This window comes from Schistocerca gregaria, chromosome 2, assembly GCF_023897955.1.
Source record: "Schistocerca gregaria isolate iqSchGreg1 chromosome 2, iqSchGreg1.2, whole genome shotgun sequence".
Lineage (NCBI taxonomy): Eukaryota > Metazoa > Arthropoda > Insecta > Orthoptera > Acrididae > Schistocerca > Schistocerca gregaria.
In genome coordinates this window covers 159,625,951-159,645,542 of record NC_064921.1, presented here as the reverse complement: position 1 = coordinate 159,645,542, position 19,592 = coordinate 159,625,951, and the positions used below count along the sequence as shown (strand labels likewise).

General features: G+C 43.8%; 1 protein-coding gene across 1 annotated transcript in view; it reads right to left on the bottom strand.

The window, feature by feature from the left end:
- The window catches only part of LOC126336587 (disks large 1 tumor suppressor protein), a 4,198,467-nt gene that overhangs the window by 3,198,878 nt on the left and 979,997 nt on the right, over positions 1–19,592 (bottom strand). The window lies entirely within an intron of this gene.

Here is a 19,592-nt window from a genome sequence, read left to right as displayed (position 1 = left end):
TTAATTAAGATATCCATACATGTTATAAAAATGGATTTATGGATGTGTGTACGTTTCTCATCTCCTCCTAAACCACTGGATAGATTTCAACCAAACTTTGTACACAGTCTCTATCTGTCAAGTGACAATCACTGCAGAATTCAGAACCACCTGCATATCACAGTTCAGAAAATATGACGTCAAACAATGAGATGCATAAAAGACTGTCGCATCATGCAAGAGGTTTAAATTTATTTATTCCTGTGCTACTACCTATTCGCAATAAAATTTCGCAGGCAGTACCCACATATGCCGCTAAATGCACCTGCAAAATGATATCTAGCTACCACGCATATTTCAGGAGGTATGACGTTATAAAAACATAGGATCGTCAAAACTTGTCGCATCAGGCGTGACGTTTAAATTTATTACTACCTTGCTATTAACTCTAATCAGAATATATTTCGCTGACAGTATTTACATACGCCGTCAAATGTATCTGAACAAGTATATCATTGTACGACACTTAGTCCAAGAGATATGACGTCGTCAATACAGAGATGCGTGAAAAATGCCGGAAAATCCATGAAATTTTAATACTTCTATTCTTTACTATTAAGCCACTCCTACTGCCGCTTAAGGAACTCCTTGACACCTTGCCGCGTTTTTGACAGCTTTAAACTGCGAAGCGCCAACGGCTACAGGCGTAAACGACAGCCCTCTACATAGCTATGAAGTGATGTTGCCATAGAAATATTTACGAAATCGCGTTGTAGACACCTGTAGCAGCAATACTTATACGTTAATACGCTATGCTTGTTTCTTTGTACAACTGTTTGATAATTTCAGAGGTATTTCCACGAATACATGGAAACGACATTTCGTCGTTATTAGGGGAGAGCGGGGAAATACAGTGCACATAAGCCATTCTTCAAATATTTCGTATTTTTCGAACTCAATTGAAATGCTGAACACCTTTTCTTGGGCAAGAAATCAATGCCCCACACGTTTATGGCTTCATATTTGCTATATTACATCGATTTACGTTCCTACAGCTGTTTTACAAATGTGTTACATTGCACGGTATTACCCCGAGGGTTGGGGTAATACCGCACAATATATCTTATGATACAGCATTGCACATAAAATGACAAAAACTCTGTAAAAATAAATCAAATTAAGAAATTCGAAATTCAGAATTTATTTGGAATTGAAACACACAAATTTTACAACTTATCAAAGCTTCTAAAGACACAAAATCCTTTTACTGGTAAAACAAAACTATTGGATTTTGGTGTCAACTTGTCTCTGAACACATTTATCCCCTGTTTTAATGGCAGTAGTCGCAAATATAGTTTTCAGCTGTGTCACATGCACTACACAAGGAAAACTTGTAAGATGACACACATAACACACACACATACTTCCAGATACATAGTTGACGAAAATTCCAAAAGAAATTACCATATGGGGAAATACCGTTCGCCACGGGGCAATACCGCGCTTTGGGCACGGCATTGCCCCGAGACGACATGACTCGCCATTTTAAATTCCAGCCCAACAATCACGAAATTTAAGGTCTAACATTTGATGTTTGAAAGAAGATCAAGAAATGCGTAATTAAATAGAGCTACTTTAAATATTGGTGCTATTACATATTTCGCTCACCTCTAGACTTATTATCTTCAGAATTCATAAGAAAACAGTCGAAATCAGTTGAAACCGATTGCCGAAGACGTCTGCGCCGTTGAACGATATAGAACCCTCTGAAACTGATTACAGTTACTTCCGCTATGTGGCAGCACCATGCAGCGCTCTTTGCGCTCTCTGGGAAACTGGATAAAGCGGCGCACGGTATTACGCCGCTGTACGGCATTGCCCCGCTCTCCCCCACTTCACATACTGTTCATAAATGTAAAGTACTGTGAATACATAGACAGAAAGAACTTATATTGTATGAGTACACGATTTCAGAACGATTACTGGAAGCAGTTACCTCTATGAAATATCTAAGGTACGCGTTCGAGCGATTTTAAATTGAACCATACACAAAATTAATCGCAAGTAAGACAGGTGCCAGGCTGAGATTCACTGAAAGAATCCCCAGGAAATGTAGTTAATCATCAGTGACTTACAAAACACCCGTTCCACCAAGAACAGGATATTGCTTGTCAGTGTGGGACAGTACCAGACAGGATTGGTGGAGTAAGTAGAAAAGATCCGAAGAAGAGCAACGCGTCTCGTTACAGGTTCATTTAGTGGTGGTGGTGGTGGTGGTTAGTGTTTAACGTCCCGTCGACAACGAGGTCATTAGAGACGGAGCGCAAGCTCGGGTTAGGGAAGGATTGGGAAGGAAATCGGCCGTGCCCTTTCAAAGGAACCATCCCGGCATTTGCCTGAAACGATTTAGGGAAATCACGGAAAACCTAAATCAGGATGGCCGGAGACGGAATTGAACCGTCGTCCTCCCGAATGCGAGTCCAGTGTGCTAACCACTGGTTCATTTAGTAAACACGGAGTTGCAGAGGTGATAAACCAACTCCAGTGGCACACGATTCTAGAGAGGCATTCTGGTTTATTGTTAAAGTTCCGAGAGCACAAAAATGTTCAAATACGTATGAATTGCTAAGGGACCAAACTGCTTTGGTCATCGGTCCCTAGACATACAAACTACTTAAAATAACTTAAACTAAGAACAACACACACACACACCAATGCTCGAGGGAGAACTCGAACCTCCGGCGGAAGGGGCAGCGCAGTCCGTCACATGACGCCCCAAACCGAGCCGTCACTCCGCGCGGCTTCGAAAGCATACTTTCGTAAAAGGTGCTACAAGCACAGGGTGGCGCAGGGAAACGCCATTTCCATGAATAAATTCATAAAACTAGGAATTTATTAACGAAAGTGAATGTATTCAGTATGCCATTATTCAGTATGTCTTTACAATCAAAATGTCCAAAAGTGTCTATTTACTTTTTAAAGATGACATCGGAAAGATGTGCTCCCATTCGGCGTTCACATTCTAACAGCCTGTTATGAAAACTCTGGAATGCGCGGTGTAGCAAATCTTGGGGAATGGCAGTGATTTCGTTTTCAATGTTCTCCTTCAGTTCATGGATTGTTGCAGGACGTGTACGGTACACCTTGCCTTTAAGATATCCCCACAGGAAGAAGTCGCACACACTAAGATCAGGAGATCTCGCAGGCCATGCAATGTCACCGTTACGTGAAATAATGCGTCTTCCAAACAATTGACGAACTGATGCCATCGATTGTCGAGCAGTGTGTGACGTGGCTCCGTCCTACTGAAACCACATGTTTTCGACGGTAAGATTAAGCTCGTACAGTCTCGGTGTAAAGAATGTTTGCAGCATTTCAACATATCGATCGGATGTTACTGTCACTGCATTACCATCCTCACGTTCAAATAAATAAGGGCCGATAACACCATGACATGATACAGCACACCATATTGTGACCTTGGCGCTATGTAGTGGTCGCTGTTGAAACTCACAATGATTGTCCTGTGCCCAATAACGAACTTTCTGGTCAGGGAGTTAGATGAGCACAATACAGGAAGCGGTATTCCGTTACTTTGTTGAAAGTTGAAGTTGTGCAGAGCTCAAAGATGAGACACAGCAAGTAGTCTTAACAAGTCCGTAATGTAGCGGCTGCTCTCCTAATCACAACCAATGGAGACCAGACGAGATCGTGATATAACAAGTACCAGCCAATTCCATTACACCAGGTGCTAGCTCCATATGACGATGACGAATACAATGTGGCAACGTTCCATCTCCTTGGAGCCTCAACAAATGGGTAAGTCCATTGTTATACTGTACACAGAACCAAGACTAGTTTGAAGAGACGATTTAGTGCTACTCCTGGGTGTAATGTTGCGACTGGGAGCAACATTATCATCGCAGCTCTCTCTGCTGTCGCATGAAGGTAAGCCATAATAATGGTTGCCTTGCCATTAGACTCTAGGGCTCTAAACTTCATAGAATCATCTGTACTGTTCTTGTTTTCAGCAAGCCAATTGAACATTTATTACATGGCTGTACAATCCTGCATGGCAGAGCGAACAGAATTTTGGTTGACGGTTGGTTTGGGGGAGGGAACCAAACAGTAAGCTCATCGGTCCCATCGATTGGGGAAGGATGAGGAAGAAAATCGGTTGTGCCCCTTCAAACAAACCATCCCAGCATTTGCCTGAAGCGATTTAGGGAAATAGCGGAAAACGTAAGTGAGGATAACGCAGGTTTGAACAGTCGCCTCCCGGAATGCAGTGCAAAAATTATGTCCGTCGTCTCAGGCACTACACATGTGGGACTAGCGAGATCCTACATGGTTCACAGTCAATGAGATTTCCAAAAAGACAAAACTGGTACATTATGTTTCTTTATGTGGAAGAAGTAGATAACGTTACTCGTATCTACTTTGTAAGGGTGCTCTGAAATGTGCGGTAGCGTTCTCGCTTCCCGCGCCCGGGTTCCCGGGTTCGATTCCCGGCGGGGTCAGGGATTTTCTCTGCCTCGTGATGGGTGGGTGTTGTGTGCTGTCCTTAGGTTAGTTAGGTTTAAGTAGTTCTAAGTTCTAGGGGACTGATGACAATAGCTGTTAAGTCCCATAGTGCTCAGAGCCAGTTGAACCATTTTTTTTTTTTCTCTGAAATGCCGATCACTTGCGTACTAGGCATGCTGTACACTAAACGGAATTTTGACAACTGCTGCATGCCTCATTCATAGTGTTGCAGTGTTAATTGCTACCTGTGTATTTAATATTCTCAAGTGATCTTACACAACAAGCTCTTCCATTCTTTCCTACAGTCTACTTAGCGCCCTGAATGGCAGTCTAATACTCGAGAGCACTACCTACGCTGTGCAAAAATAAATAAATAAATAAATAAATAAAAGGCCACTTTTTTTGAAATCTCATCATTTGTTCCCCCTCCCCCCTCGCCTGCTCCGCCCAATGTGCCACCATTCGACTGAGCTGCACTACACTGTATCTCTAGTGCCTCCTTTCAGGAATGCAGAATGTAACGGACGTCAAAGGGGTTGCCTGCCTGCAGGCGCCTAGGAGTTGGCTGTGGGTTGTCTATCAACAGGTACATTTTTAATGGTCTCAACAAGGTGTGTGGCTGACACTAAGGGTGATGCCCAAGAAGGGACGAGGTTCTTAGAGGAACCCTTCTCCAGTTTGTTCACACACACACACAGAGTTAACACAATGAAGAAAGGCGGGAGACAGGAGAGCTGCAAAAGCGTTAACACCGTGTGCTACTATGAATCACATAGAAACTTCATCGAATGAACGGTCCCTAATGGTTCCACCAGAAAAAGAATTGCAATTGAGCTAGACTCCAAAGGCGTCTGATCACGTTCTGTGACGTTGCAGGCCTACGATGTCACTCGAGAACGTTGAATCCTCAAGGCGGTGTTCGCAGTTTCAAAGATTGTCAGGAACTTAGTTGCGTTGCACATCGCATTGAAAACCGTCATTTTTAACCTCGCAATGTGTGCACATGAACGCCCCGAGGGTAGAAATGGTTTACTGCGCCCATTATGCCATCTTCTGCAGCCTTTGAGTCTATTCTGGGTAGCGGTGTATGTGAAAAGATTCCCTCGATCACCTATAAGACCGCCGCGTGATTTCAACGGTGGCCTCGCGGTTCTGACCTCCATCAGAGAGGCGTCAAGAGAAGGAACTTGATGTGGGTAAGTGGGATTGTAACGTGATTTTGAGCGTGAGCCACGTCCATAGTGACGTTGGGCAGAATTGTGGTGCAATTTTGTGTCAGCGTGACATAATTAACCCACTTCACACCTCACATGAAATATGGAACGCTGACCTTTTTTGTCGCATGTCTCGTCTCCTTCATCTGCATCTACATCCATACTCCGCAAGCCACCTGACGGTGTCTGGCGGAGGGTACCTTGAGCACCCCTATCGGTTCTCCCTTCTATTCCAGTCTCGTATTGTTCGTGGAAAGGAGGATTGTCGGTATGCCTCTATGTGGGCTCTAATCCTTGTTGTTTGACGCTTCGCCGACCGCGAGTTTCACGTCGCATGGCACCACGCTTTTGCAAACATTACAAAGAAAGATTATAGGCCCTCTTTTGCCAAATTTCACGTTTCTGCTTCACAACAGGGGGAAAATAAAGTCCCCTTAATTTTTTTTTTGCACATTGTAGTTAATTAGCTCATAGGTATTAAAAATATAACAAACGAAACGCCGTAATTTCAGATCTCCGAGAGTAAAGTTGTAGGAGACGATGGAACAAAACTGGTTTAAAGCGAGCAGAAAGCTTTTAGCTATATTTCGCGCGGTAGCAAGAACGCAGCTGCACATCTGGGTATGAGTAAGGTGTTTCATTAAAGCAACACAACGCGGTGCGCAGAAGTTGCGCCTACTTTACGATACACGCTCACACACAAATGGCTACTTCATTACACTCCAGCGGCAAGGGAAGAGAACTGCAGCGCTACGCCGGCGTTAGCAACCAGCACGCGGTGCCAGATACTATACCTCTACCATTGCTCTAAGCAACCCAAGTTGCATCTATGCGCCGAGGTTACTGCATCGTACACTGATGAGCCGAAACATCACGACCGCTACCCACTGCTGGTTTGGATGCCGCCTGGTGGCGTTCTGGATTCGTAAGGCAGTGAGGGAACTACAAGTCCAGCTACTCTACAAGATCCAGTATGAACTGCAATTCTCGTATGGAATACAAATTTGGTAACTAGGCTAATGCGTTTATGTGGAACCGATTTACGCTATATATATATATATAGTTCAAATTTCGGCCACCTAGTGTAAATCTGGCGCTGTACATCATCTCGTCGACATCTCCGCTGCTCATATTGAACAAACTGTGTAGGAAACGGTCAATAATAAAATCGACATTACACCTTCCTCATTTGTTTGACCTTTTCTCCCCACGTCCCGTTCATAATCCTAAAACATTTCCATGCAACTTTCTTACATCCACAGACCCTCTTCTGGAAGTGGTGCCCAAAATTGGAACAAATTTTTCTCCAGCGTAAATCAACTCGGCATAAACGCATTAAAAGATTGACCAAGTTTTGCTGCTATAAGATAAGATGCTGAAGATTAGATGGGTAGATCACGTAACTAATGAGGAGGTATTGAATAGGATTGGGGAGAAGAGAAGTTTGTGGCACAACTTGACAAGAAGAAGGGATCGGTTGGTAGGACATGTTTTGAGGCATCAAGGGATCACAAATTTAGCATTGGAGGGCAGTGTGGAGGGTAAAAATCGTAGAGGGAGACCAAGAGATGAATACACTAAGCAGATTCAGAAGGATGTAGGTTGCAGTAGGTACTGGGAGATGAAGCAGCTTGCACAGGATAGAGTAGCATGGAGAGCTGCATCAAACCAGTCTCAGGACTGAAGACAACAACAACAACAACAAGATAATTACAGGTCACACTGGATCTCTGTGAGTTGCTGCACCTCAGTCATAGCCGCCCGGCATATAAACGAATCAAAGACGAATGAGAAATAATTCTAGCGACGTTAAGGGCCGCGAATCGGAATATCCACTGACGTAAGCGCGTTTGATAAAAGACAGAGTACGATGCCTGCAAAGTGGCATCGCGGAAAAAGTGGGGCTGATCGTCTACTAGCATCTATGGAAAGTTATTAGGGGTCCCTGTAACTACGAGTAGGTGACAATGTGTTCGACGTCCAGGCCTCACTGCTGAATGTGTAGGTCGGAGACTGGTGCACCCTGTAAAACAGGGTAAGTGGCGATCTGTGACAGACATAACGACGGATTACAGTGGGCGTCGAGCAATCGGGACTGGACCGTTGATCATTGTAAACATACCCTCAGATCGGATGAATCACTTTTCTTTTTACATATTTGCTATTGTCGTGTACGGATACTCAGTCACCCAGGAGAACGAACGCTCGAAATATACACTGCATCATGGACGCAGGCAGATGGAGGCAGCGTTAAGGGGAGGGTTTATGGTTCAAAAAAATAGTTTTTTTGAAACTGCATTTTTGGATCTATAAAAGTGTTTAGAATCCATCCCTGAAACGGTTTTCCGAATACGAAACAATAATATTTGTTATTCGCGGTTGAACAAAAAAAGGCACCTGGCTGAAATCGACCTTTTTCATGCACAAGTGTTTTTTCTTTCGGAGGATGAGTTATTGTACCGGTGCTTGGGAGGAAACACACAATCAAATGAAAGTTTGAAAGCGTGTATTTGGAAATTATCCCCCAAGCATTTGCATTCTTGTGTGAAGACTGTGGAGACAGCGACTTTCCTGGCAGTGAGCAGCCTCAACGAAGGGTATTCAGCAATTCTGAAGACCATGACAACAATGAACGTCACCCTGGGACTCTATCCGATGCAGTTCGTCAAACATTCGGACGACCACCTAATTCAAGCGGCCGAAAACCGCTTGTCACCGGCCATACGAGCGTCTCTGGAGCAGCGCAGGATGGCCCAGATCGAGCAGAGCGCCCTCTATGAAGAAGAGGAAGGATTAGTTTATGGACCCGGAATAGCAGATTGAACGTAAGTTGCATAATATTGCATTTATATGTAGTCAAAACTTCAAACGCGTTTTTCTCGAAATGCCTTTTTTTATCACGCGGTATGGTAACTTCAAATCTAATGAACCGATTGACATGATTATTTGTTTCCGACGAAGCTAACTAACTTTTCTAAGAGTTGTACCACTGTTATTCCGATCTATCAACTATAAATATTTTTACTCGGTCGACGAAGTCGAAAAATCGTTGAAAAAAACCCATTTTTTTGGAAATTGCCGTCATTTTGTTTCCTATGGTCCAAATAACTTAAAAGAGGTACAACTCCTAAAGAATCTTATATGCTTCGCTAACGTCAACTCAAGTTTAATTTCAGACGAGCCGGCTGACCTGTGACATACCGCGCGTGGACATCTACATCGAAATTTTGTTTCGTTCGGACGGCACTTCCGCCTTTGTTCTTAGACATTTCCGGTCGAAAAAATTCCAGTTTGTGGAGGAAATATCAATACATTTTGACCAAATTTGACATTGCTATCTATAACACATCCCGGGAAAAAACTTCTCGAAGAACACGTTTTTTTTCGGGCCAAAGATAGTAAACCTCGCCTTAAGGTAATGTGACATACACATGGGCTTTCATGGGACCTGTGGAAGTAATCGAAGGCACGGAGCTGTTGATTATCACTGCAGACAACCTGCATTCCTTCATAGTTCATGTCTTCCTCGTCGGCAATTTGCAACAGGACAATTCTCCGTGTCACAAGGACATAATTAGAATACAGTTGATTATGGAACTCGGTAGTGAACTTATTCTATGCCTTGGCCATCAAATTCGCCTGATCTGAACCCTATGGAACAAATCTCTAACACTGCTGTACACCAACTCCAAGGTCACTTAATACCGGCCCATAATTTACGTCAGTAGCGAAGACATCTGATGTCACACGGACATGTGATATCACATACCTTCGGAAACGATTACAAAATTCGGAAAGAAAGGTTCTTTTGAATTGCAGTTCGGCAGAGGGAGAAAAGCAGTTGATCAGAGGTCTGTCGAAGATGTGGCCACAGCATTGTAGGAGGAGTCGAGCGTTGGTGTGCAAACACTCAGTGCACGGGGAAATGCCGGAACATGCGAGCACGGTGCATAAAATTGTACGAAGCATCCTACATTGCTGTCCATTCAAAATCACACTTGTTCAGGAGTTGCTTCCTGCTGACATGCCAACAAGACAAACCTCCCCTCTGGAATTCTAAAAAGGTTCAAATGACTCTGAGCACAATGGGACTTAACCACGGAGGTCATCAGTCCCCTAGAACTTAGCACTACTTAAACCTAACTAACCCAAGGACATCACACACATCCATGCCCGAGGTAGGATTCGAACCTGCGACCGTAGCAGTCGCGCGGTTCCGGACTGTAGCGCCTAGAACCGTTCGGCAACCCAGGCCGGCAACTGCTATGAAATTACTTGCTCGCATGGAAGTGGACAATGAATGGCTACGGAGCACTTTGTGGACAGACGAAGCCCATATTCATCCTCATGAACATGCCACTAAACAGAATTGCATAATACGGGCAGCGGAAAAGCCACACGCACATCGAAAGGTACCACTTCATTCCGCAGACGTGACTTCGTTGTGCGGATTGAAGGCATCGTTGTCGTACAACCGTATTTTTCGAGGAGGTGAGTCCGCTCTTGTCTGTGCCATTAAAAGTAAACGCTATCAGAGTCTTTTGCGCAATAAACCCTTCATCAGCGTATTATTGCACGTGGTTCTTTCACATATTTTAAAACCACTGTCTTCATATGTGATGCAGAACATGCCAATATTGATGTGGTTCCATATATGGACTGATAAATTCATTGGCATGGTATGTCTCATGCGGCATGGTCCATAGTGATGCTAGTTCTGCAAGTAATATACAGTACCTGATGTCGAAGCTAGGATCCTGTCATTTATTATGCTTTAAAGATTTTATGTTCGTTTCACCAGTGATGTGTCACATTCTTACATGGCTGGTACAATTTGTAGGTGCCTGAAAATGCTTTCACAGTGGAAACTGGCCAATAGTGCAACAAATAAATGATACTGCTACAACCAACAACGGACATTTTACGAAATATATCGAGGCGGTCGACCCACATACGGACAAGACGCCCGATACAAATTATTGTACCAATTTTTCCTTTACTGCAACTTTCGTAGAATACCACAGCCTGTCTAGTTAGTATTGGTAGTTCTATTCCTTATATGCGCCCATAGAATGTTACACTATCTTTGTTCATACATGAATACGCTTTTCGTTGTCTTTATTTGTTCTTAGTCTCTGCATTTCTTCATCAGTATACAGGAGATCTAAAATTTTTGTGATCACTTTTCGCTCTCTCTTCTGGATTTCTTCAATATGTCACTTCCTGTTTAAGGTAATTGTTTAAGCCACCTAAAGGCTGTGTTGTAGCGTCTCCATTTGCTGTATTTGCAGATGTATATTGTTCTTTTGTATGGTTGAAAGCTGTTTCCATTTTGGGACACCGAATTACGTAAGCACTGTTTCTCATGTCAGTTTCCTGATTTCTCCTAAATATTTGAAATGAAAAACACTACATTTTCCCACATTTAACTTTTAGAATTTTTAGTACCAGTTTTTTGATTTACACGTATTTTGTTTTCTCCAAATGATATTTGGAATCCCATATTTTCTGGTGTTTCTTTAGGAATTTCTCTTTGCTTTTGTGTTGTGCAAGACGGTGTTTGTCCACACATGCACAGCCAGTGAAGCGACTGCTGCAGAGGCATTTCGAAAATGCTGGAGTTACGAGTCGCCATTTCCCTTTAGCCAGGCCGTCCAGATCACCTAATCTCAATGCGTGTGACTTATGTCTGTGTGGTTGCCTGAAAGAGGTTGTGTAGAGTGCTCCGATTACCAACGTAGCTAAAATAAATGCACGCGGTGTATAACGCACTCTGAGGGTGACCCCTGGACACTCCGATCTTCTGTAGAACATGGTGTTCGTCGATTTCAGCTTGTGGCACAAAACGTCGGACACCCACGTGCGGTCACACAGATTTAGGTTTTCCGTGATTTCCCGAAGTCGCCTCAGGCAAACATCGGGATGGTTCGTTTGAAAGGGCACGGCCGATTTCCTTTCCCATCTTTTCCTAATGTATTGAATATGTCTTGCGGAAGTCTCACAACAAATATAAACCGATGTCATTTCGCTTTTTATGCGGTTATTGCTCTCAGGACATTTAAAAACATTTTCCCTCTAATGTGATACGACCTTGCGTGATGGATGGGATCACCTAACTCCACCTAACTTAACAGCACCTCAACTGTTTACAGCAATCTTGTGCAGTCATGCATATTGAATAATACGGATGGTGAAATGTGCAACTGAAACCATAGTCGTAGTACTGCTATTCATCCGTCATTTGAAGCCGACCCTATTTACGTTAATTAGCTTACAGCGCTATACACTTATGGCCATTAAAATTGCTACACCGCGAAGATGACGTGCTACAGACGAGAAATTTAACCGACAGGAAAAAGATGATGTGATATGCAAATGATAAGCTTATCAGAGCATTCGTACAAGGTTGGCGCCGGTGGTGACACCTACAACGTGCTGACATGAGCAAAGTTTCCAACCGAGTTTTCCTACACAGACAGCAGTTGACCAGCGTTGCCTTGTGAAACGTTGTTGTGATGCCTCGTGTAAGGAGGAGAAATGGATTCCATCACGTTTCCGACTTTGATAAATTTCGGACTGTAGCCTATCGTCATTGCGGTTTATCGTATAGCGACATTGCTGCTCGCATTGGTCGAAATCCAATGACTGTTAGCGGAATATGGAATCGGTGGGTACAGGAGGGTAATACGGAACGCAGTGCTGGATCCCAACGGCCTCGTATCAGTAGCAAGGATCTTCTCCACATGGCAGTAACCGATCGTGCAGCCACGTCTCGATCCTTGAGTCAACACATGGGACGTTTGCAAGACAACAACCATCTGCACGAACAGTTTGACGACGTTTGCAGCTGAATGGACTATCAGCTCGGAGACCATGGCTGAAGTTACCCTTGACGCTACATCACAGACAGGAGCGCCTACGATGATGTACTGAGCGACGAACCTGGGTGCACGAATGGCAAACCGTCATTTTATGGGATGAATCCAGGTTCTGTTTACAGCATCAATATGGTCGCATCCGTGTTTGGTTACATCGCGGTGAACGCACATTGGAAGTGTGTAATCGTCAACTGGCGGATCTCCCGGCGTGATGGAATGGGGTGCCATTGGATACTTGTCTCGGTCACCTCTTGTTCACATTGACGGCACTTTGAACAGTGGACGTTACATTTCAGATGTGTTACGACCCGTGGCTCTACCCTTCATTCTATCGCTGCGAAATGCTACATTTCAGCAGGACAATGCATGACCGCATGTTGCAGGTTCTGTAGGGGCCTTTCTGGACACAGAAAATGTTCGACTTTTGCCCTGTCCAGCACATTCTCCAGATCTCTCATCAACTGAAAACGTCTTGTCAGTGGTGGCAAAGCAACTGGCTCGTCACAATACGCCAGACACTACTCTTGATGAACTGTGGTATCGTGCTGAAGCTGCATGGGCAGCTGTACCTGTACACGCCATCCAAGCTCTGTTTGACTCAATGCCCAGGCATATCAAGGCCGTTATTACGGCCAGAGGTGATCGTTCAGGGTACTGATTTCTCAGTATCTATGCACCCAAATTGCGTGAAAATATAATCACATGTCAGTTCTAGTATAATATATTTGTCCAATGAATACCCGTCTATCATCTGCATTTGTTCTTGGTGTAGCAATTTTAATGGCCGTTAGTGTATATTGAATACGTCTTGCGTCAGTCTCGTAACAGTTAGAAACCGATGTTATTTCTCTTTTTATGCTGTTATTGGTTTATTGGTCTCAGGACATTTAAAAACAGATTTTTTTTCCTCTGATGTGATATGACCTTGCCATGATGGATGTGATTAGCTAACAACACCTAACTTAGTAGCACCACAACTGTTTATATGGATCCTGTGCAGTCATGCATATTGAACAATACGGATGGTGTGATGTGCAACTGAAACCATAGTCGTAGTACTGCGATTCATTTGTCATTTGAAGCCGACCCTATTTACGTCAAGGCCCTTAGAGCGTTATTTGTTGGTAAAATTTCAGTAAGTTTTTTCCATGACGTTTCCCCCTGTGCGTTGTTGAAATTCGACGTCATTCTGAGCAGTAGTTCTGTTTCTACGAAGATTTCCAAATGGAACTTTAATTATAGACACCCTGCATATTCTGCCTGGATTGTAGGAAACAATTATTACGCTTTATTAAGTAAAATTACCTTTCCTGTGGTTGAAACCAAGATAAAATGTTAATTTGGTCACGATTCAGCACTAGACACGTACAGCGAGGGAACGCATACTTTCGTAATCCGTAAGCATCACACAAAAGCTGCTCTTGGTGCATAATCCTTATTCCCGAACGTAAACACAAATGAGCCTCTTTCGCAATGGAAGTCGATCCATCTCATCCTTTGAAGAAAGGTGATCCTGCAAACCTTTAGCCCTCGCCTAGAGGATAGAGAAGAACTCATTACGTAGTACTGCTCTATGTAGGCTCACAGAATGAGACGCCTCCTCCCTCACAATACCTCGTGTAAGGACTACATTCATTAGAGTGCATGTTCGCTGGCGTTTCACGGAATTTCTATATGCGGCAAAAATTATGTAAGCCATTCGTACTACAGGAACTCTGCACAGAGGGAAGTGTTGTTCAGAGAAAAAATAGCGGCTCATTAATGAACAAACAACTTAGTTCTCTTGGATAATAAGCTGGTAACCACATCATTTACGGGCGCCCTCAAACAGTTTTACTAGCAATTCCGGTAAGAAAGCAGAGCAGCGGTTAGAAGCGTAATTTTTCTTATTTGATGTATTATTCGTAATCACTGGCGCTGTAAATAACATTCCTATTGAGATATTTTAATAACTTTTTCCATCTGCTGAACTCGTACTGAATCTCTTTCAGCTGTTTAAAAATGGGTAAAATACGAAAACTCAAATATCTTATGATGATGAGGACACTGGTTTCAGGACACTAAGCGGCCTTACAGAATACAAACTAAATGCTTTGTGATAATGGTCTTCCCCATTCCCAATCTTCTTTCGACAATAGCCGCGGACAAGTATAATAAAGAAATAACTTCTTTTTTATTCTACAGTCGCACTTTTATTTTGCCTAATCAGTACAGATCTCCGCCACGCGGGGTAGCCACAGGGTCCAAGGCGCATTGCCACGGTTCGCGCGACTCCCTCCGTCGGAGGTTCGACTCCTCCCTCGGACACAGGTGTGTGTGTGTGTGTGTGTGTGTGTGTGTGTGTGTGTGTGTGTGTGTGTGTGTGTGTGTGTGTGTGTGTGTGTGTGTGTGTGTGTGTTGTCTTTAGCGTAAGTTAGTTTAAGTTAGATTAAGTAGTGTGTAAGCTTAGGGACGGATGACCTCAGCAGTTTGGTCCCATAAGACCTTACCACGAATTTCAAAATTTCCATAAATACGCTACCGATTTCCGTGCCACATTCCACCTTCAGCCCACACTACGATCACAGTACATATCTAAAACATTCTTTAAGAAACATTTACAAAATATGTCTATTTATTATATCTGACGTATGGTACAGAGCGTATCTTTAAAACAGTGGCAGTCCCTATTGCCCAGTTCGCAGCCGTCAGGTTCTTTTACCCCTATAGATGTGTCTTATATTTAAGGTATAGGTTAATGCTGTGCCTTAAACAGACGCAATAGTCCTCTCTACATACACATGCTTTTTTTTCATTTCATAAACGAGAGTGACAATGCAAAAGATATCCAAAAAGGAAAGTCTATAAAATGTAGAAAATAAGGTAAATGATAAACTAAAGAATGAAACCACCCCCACGGTAATAAACCATTAAAGGCAGAGTAACATATCGAAGATACTGCATTTAATCTACCGTTTGAGTGTGGTGTGTACCACCGTGAAACATCGATCAGATCATGAGCCTTCTAATCAAGTGTATGTTATCCATAAAAATGACATTATTTACTTATAACCAACAATTACTTAATTGAGATGATCTGTAGCATCTAGACGAAACCCGCGATTCCAGTTTTGTGTTTATTTTACTTCTGTGACAAGAGGCATACCATCATCAGTTTCCCCAGTAACTCAAAAATTTTACATCGAGGAAACAAGGGTCAAACTTTAAAATTCTTAGGAAAGGTCTAATTATGCGACCCATTAGCCGTTTTCCACACCATAAGATAAATGGACAAAGCGAGTTACAGCACCATACTCTTTTGGCAAATTCCGAGTGCCTAACTTACCAGTAGTTGACGTAATACTCTGCTCTTTTACCCAGCCCCCATTCCTCCCTCCTGGGTCTTTCCATTTACCTTGCCCCTCCCCTCACCTTGCCCCCATTTACCCTCCCCCACCGCCCCCCGTATTACCTTACGTTTTTTTGGACACTTATCATTCACGTTTGTTTTTAAAAAAATTCTCAAGTTTTAACTACGCTTAAAAAGTATCAAAATTGAGTACAGTCTTGAATTATTTTAACTGTACAAAGATTTGTTTTTGTTACAGCATTTCCAAGACGCAATAGTTTTACAGTGTTAAAGCACAGACGCAGCCCACTTACAAAGGTGAAAATCTGAGGGCGCGAGATCAGGTGAATAAGGTGGGTGCGGAATGACTTCCCAACCCCTGTGTTACTTTTTTGCACTGCAGCAGAATGCTGGCAGATGTTTTCGTGGAGTAGTATCGCTTCACGCAGTCTCCCTGGTCACTGTTCTTTGATTGCGCCTGCAAGACGTCTCAGTTGTTGAGAGTAAACGTCAGCAGTGATGGTTGCTACTCGGAGAAGCAATTCCCAGTACACCAAACAGTCACTGTTCCACCAGATGCATAGCATTAACATTTTTGGAAGCCCGCAGATCTACGTACAGAAAGTTGCTCCTTTGTTTCGCCTTTCTTTTCCCTATGCTAGCATAAGTACACCATTTCTCGTCATAAGACAGGAATGGTCGGTGCTGTTCACGAGCTAATTGACACGCGCAAGCAAATTGCACGTAAGACCGCTCAATGATTTATGTGAATCTGACTTAGAGCACGCGATACCCATACACGCGGATTTTTACTTTCCTCACTGCATGCTAATGTCGCAACGTGGTGGAATGATCACAGTTCTTTACTTTTGCCAGTTCTCAAGTACATTGACGTTAATATGGACTAACGCGTTTAAACGATCTTCATGACACCCCGAAGGTCTTCCAGAAGGTGAAGACTCACTACTGTCAAAACTCTCCTGCTTAAAACGATAAAACAGTTTTCTATCCATGCTCTGTCCAAAGGCCTTATCCTCAATGCACAGTTCAAATGATTTGGCTGCCTCGGCTACTGTCACCCCATTACTGATCTCAGACAGAAGAATATGTCTGAAATGTTCCGAGCTCTCCACTTGACACTCCATAGTCTGGCGTCCATAGCTCCACTCATTATCTTCAGATAACAAAATGACAATATCTAAACTGAACTAGCAACAGTGAGCAATATAAAAAACGAAAATTGATGAACAAACCCATACCTATCGGAATACCAACATGCACAACAAAAACACTACGAACTATCGCACTAACCTACTGGAAAATAATACTGCTAAACCACGAAGATGACATGCTACAGACGCGAAATTTAACCGACAGGAAGAAGATGCTATGATATGCAAATTATTAGCTTTTCAGAGCATTCACACAAGGTTGGCGGCGATGGCGACACCAACAACGTGCTGACTTGAGCAAAGTTTCCAACCGATTTTTCATACACAAACAGCAGTTGACCAGCGTTGCCTGGTGAAACGTTGTTGTGATGCCTCGTGAAAGGAGGAAAAATGCGTACCATCACGTTTCCGACGTTGATAAAGGTCGGATTGTAGCCTATCGCTATTGCGGTTTATCGTATCACTACATTTCTACTCGCGTTGGTCGAGATCCAATGACTGTTAGCAGAATATGGAATCGGTGGGTTCAGGAGGGTAATACGGAACGCCGTGCTGGATCCCAACGGCATTGTATCACTAGCAGTCGAGATAAAAAGCATCTTATCCGCATGGCTGTAACAGATGGTGCAGCCACGTCTCGATCCCTGAGTCAACAGAGGGGGACGTTTGCAGGACAACAACCATCTGTATGCACAGTTCGACGACGTTTGCAGCAGCACGGACTATCAGCTCGGAGACCGTGGCTACGGTTACCCTTGCCGCTGCATCACAGACAGGAGCGCCTGCGATGGTGTCCTCAACGACGAACCTGGGTGCACGAATGGCAAAACGTTATTTTTTCGGATAAATCCAGGTTCTGTTTACAGCTCGGTCGTCTGTAGTTCACATTGACGGCGCTTTGAACAGTGGACCTTACATTTCAGATGTGTTACGACCCGTGGCTCTACCCTCAATTCGATCCCTGCAAAACCGTACATTTCAGCAGAATAATGCACGACCGCATGTTGCACGTCTTTCTGGAAACAGAAGATGTTCGACTGCTGCTCTGACCAGCACGTTCTCCAGATCTCTCACCAATTAAAAACGTCTGGTCAATGGTGGCTGAGCAATTGGCTCGTCACAATACGCCACTCACTACTCTCGATGAACTGTGGTATCGTGTTGAAGCTGGATGGGCTGCTGTACCTGTACACGCCATCCAAGCTCTGTTTGAATCAATGCCTAGGCGTATCAAGGCCGTTTTTACGGCCAGAGGTGGTTGTTCTGTGTACTGATTTTTGAGGATCTATGCACGCAAATTGCGTGAAAATGTAATCACATGTCAGTTCTAGTATAATATATCTGTCCAATGAATACACGTTTATCATCTGCATTTCTTGTTTGTACAGTAATTTTAAGGCCAATAGTGTATAAACGATCCGAATCATTCTAATACGTTTTTAATCAGCTTTTGGACGACACCTGGGTGGTTCGAGAATGGCGTCGGAGGATGAGAACGCTCAGTCTTCGGTGAGATACAAAATCAGCTTATAACATCATAATAAAATGCTCCTGCTAGTTGCAACAACCTTGGCTCTCTCTTATGAATCCATTATTGACGGTCTGTGTGTGTGTGTGGAGTGTTAAGAGAGCGGTGAGGGAGTGGGGGGGGGGGGAGGGCGACGGGGGGGGGGGGTCTTTTACGCGGGAACATGCTCCGTACAATAGCGGGGCAGACAAGACGGCTGGAGCCCCTAATGTAACGAGCTCCAAGGCACACCTGCTCTCTGCCCGCGCAACGGCAAAGACGCCGCCGCAGCTACTCAGCTCAGGCGCCCTACCCACCCACTCCCCCCCTCCCCCCCCCCCCCCACCATCGCACTGTATGGCTCGCTGCCACCTGCCCACCTGCCGTCTCAGTGTGGCGTGAGTTCCATCGGATTCCGATCCTTACCGCCCACTGTGACTTCATTAAAATGACGTGTAGTCCAAGAACAGCCAAAGTCGGAGGTCTGCTCGAGGCACAGATTCCTGTCACAAGCCTTTCGTTTTGTGTCCTCGAAGAATTGCGTTCGGAGAACAGAGGCTACTGGGAAGTCGTATGCATTTCACTGTAAAACTGAATTAACTTTAGAAGCAGCGGGCCACTGTGGTCGAGCTGTTCTAGGCGCTTCATTCTGAAACCAAGGGCTGCTACGGTCGCAGGTTCGAATCCTGCCTCGGGCATGGATGTGTGTGATGTCCTTAGGTTACTTAGGTTTAACTAGTTCTAAGTCTAAGGGACTGGTGACCTCAGATGTTAAGTCCCATAGTACTTAGAGCCATCTGAACCATTTTTTTAGAAAATCAATACCATCAGTTTCTCAGATCTTGCCATATGTAAACAAGATAATGAATGCTGTTTTGATATCTAATTAGAACTGACCTTCTTCAAATGCTTGTGAGCACTATGGGACTTAACATCTTAAGTCATCAGTCCCCTAGAACTTAGAACTACTTAAACCTAACTAACCTAAGG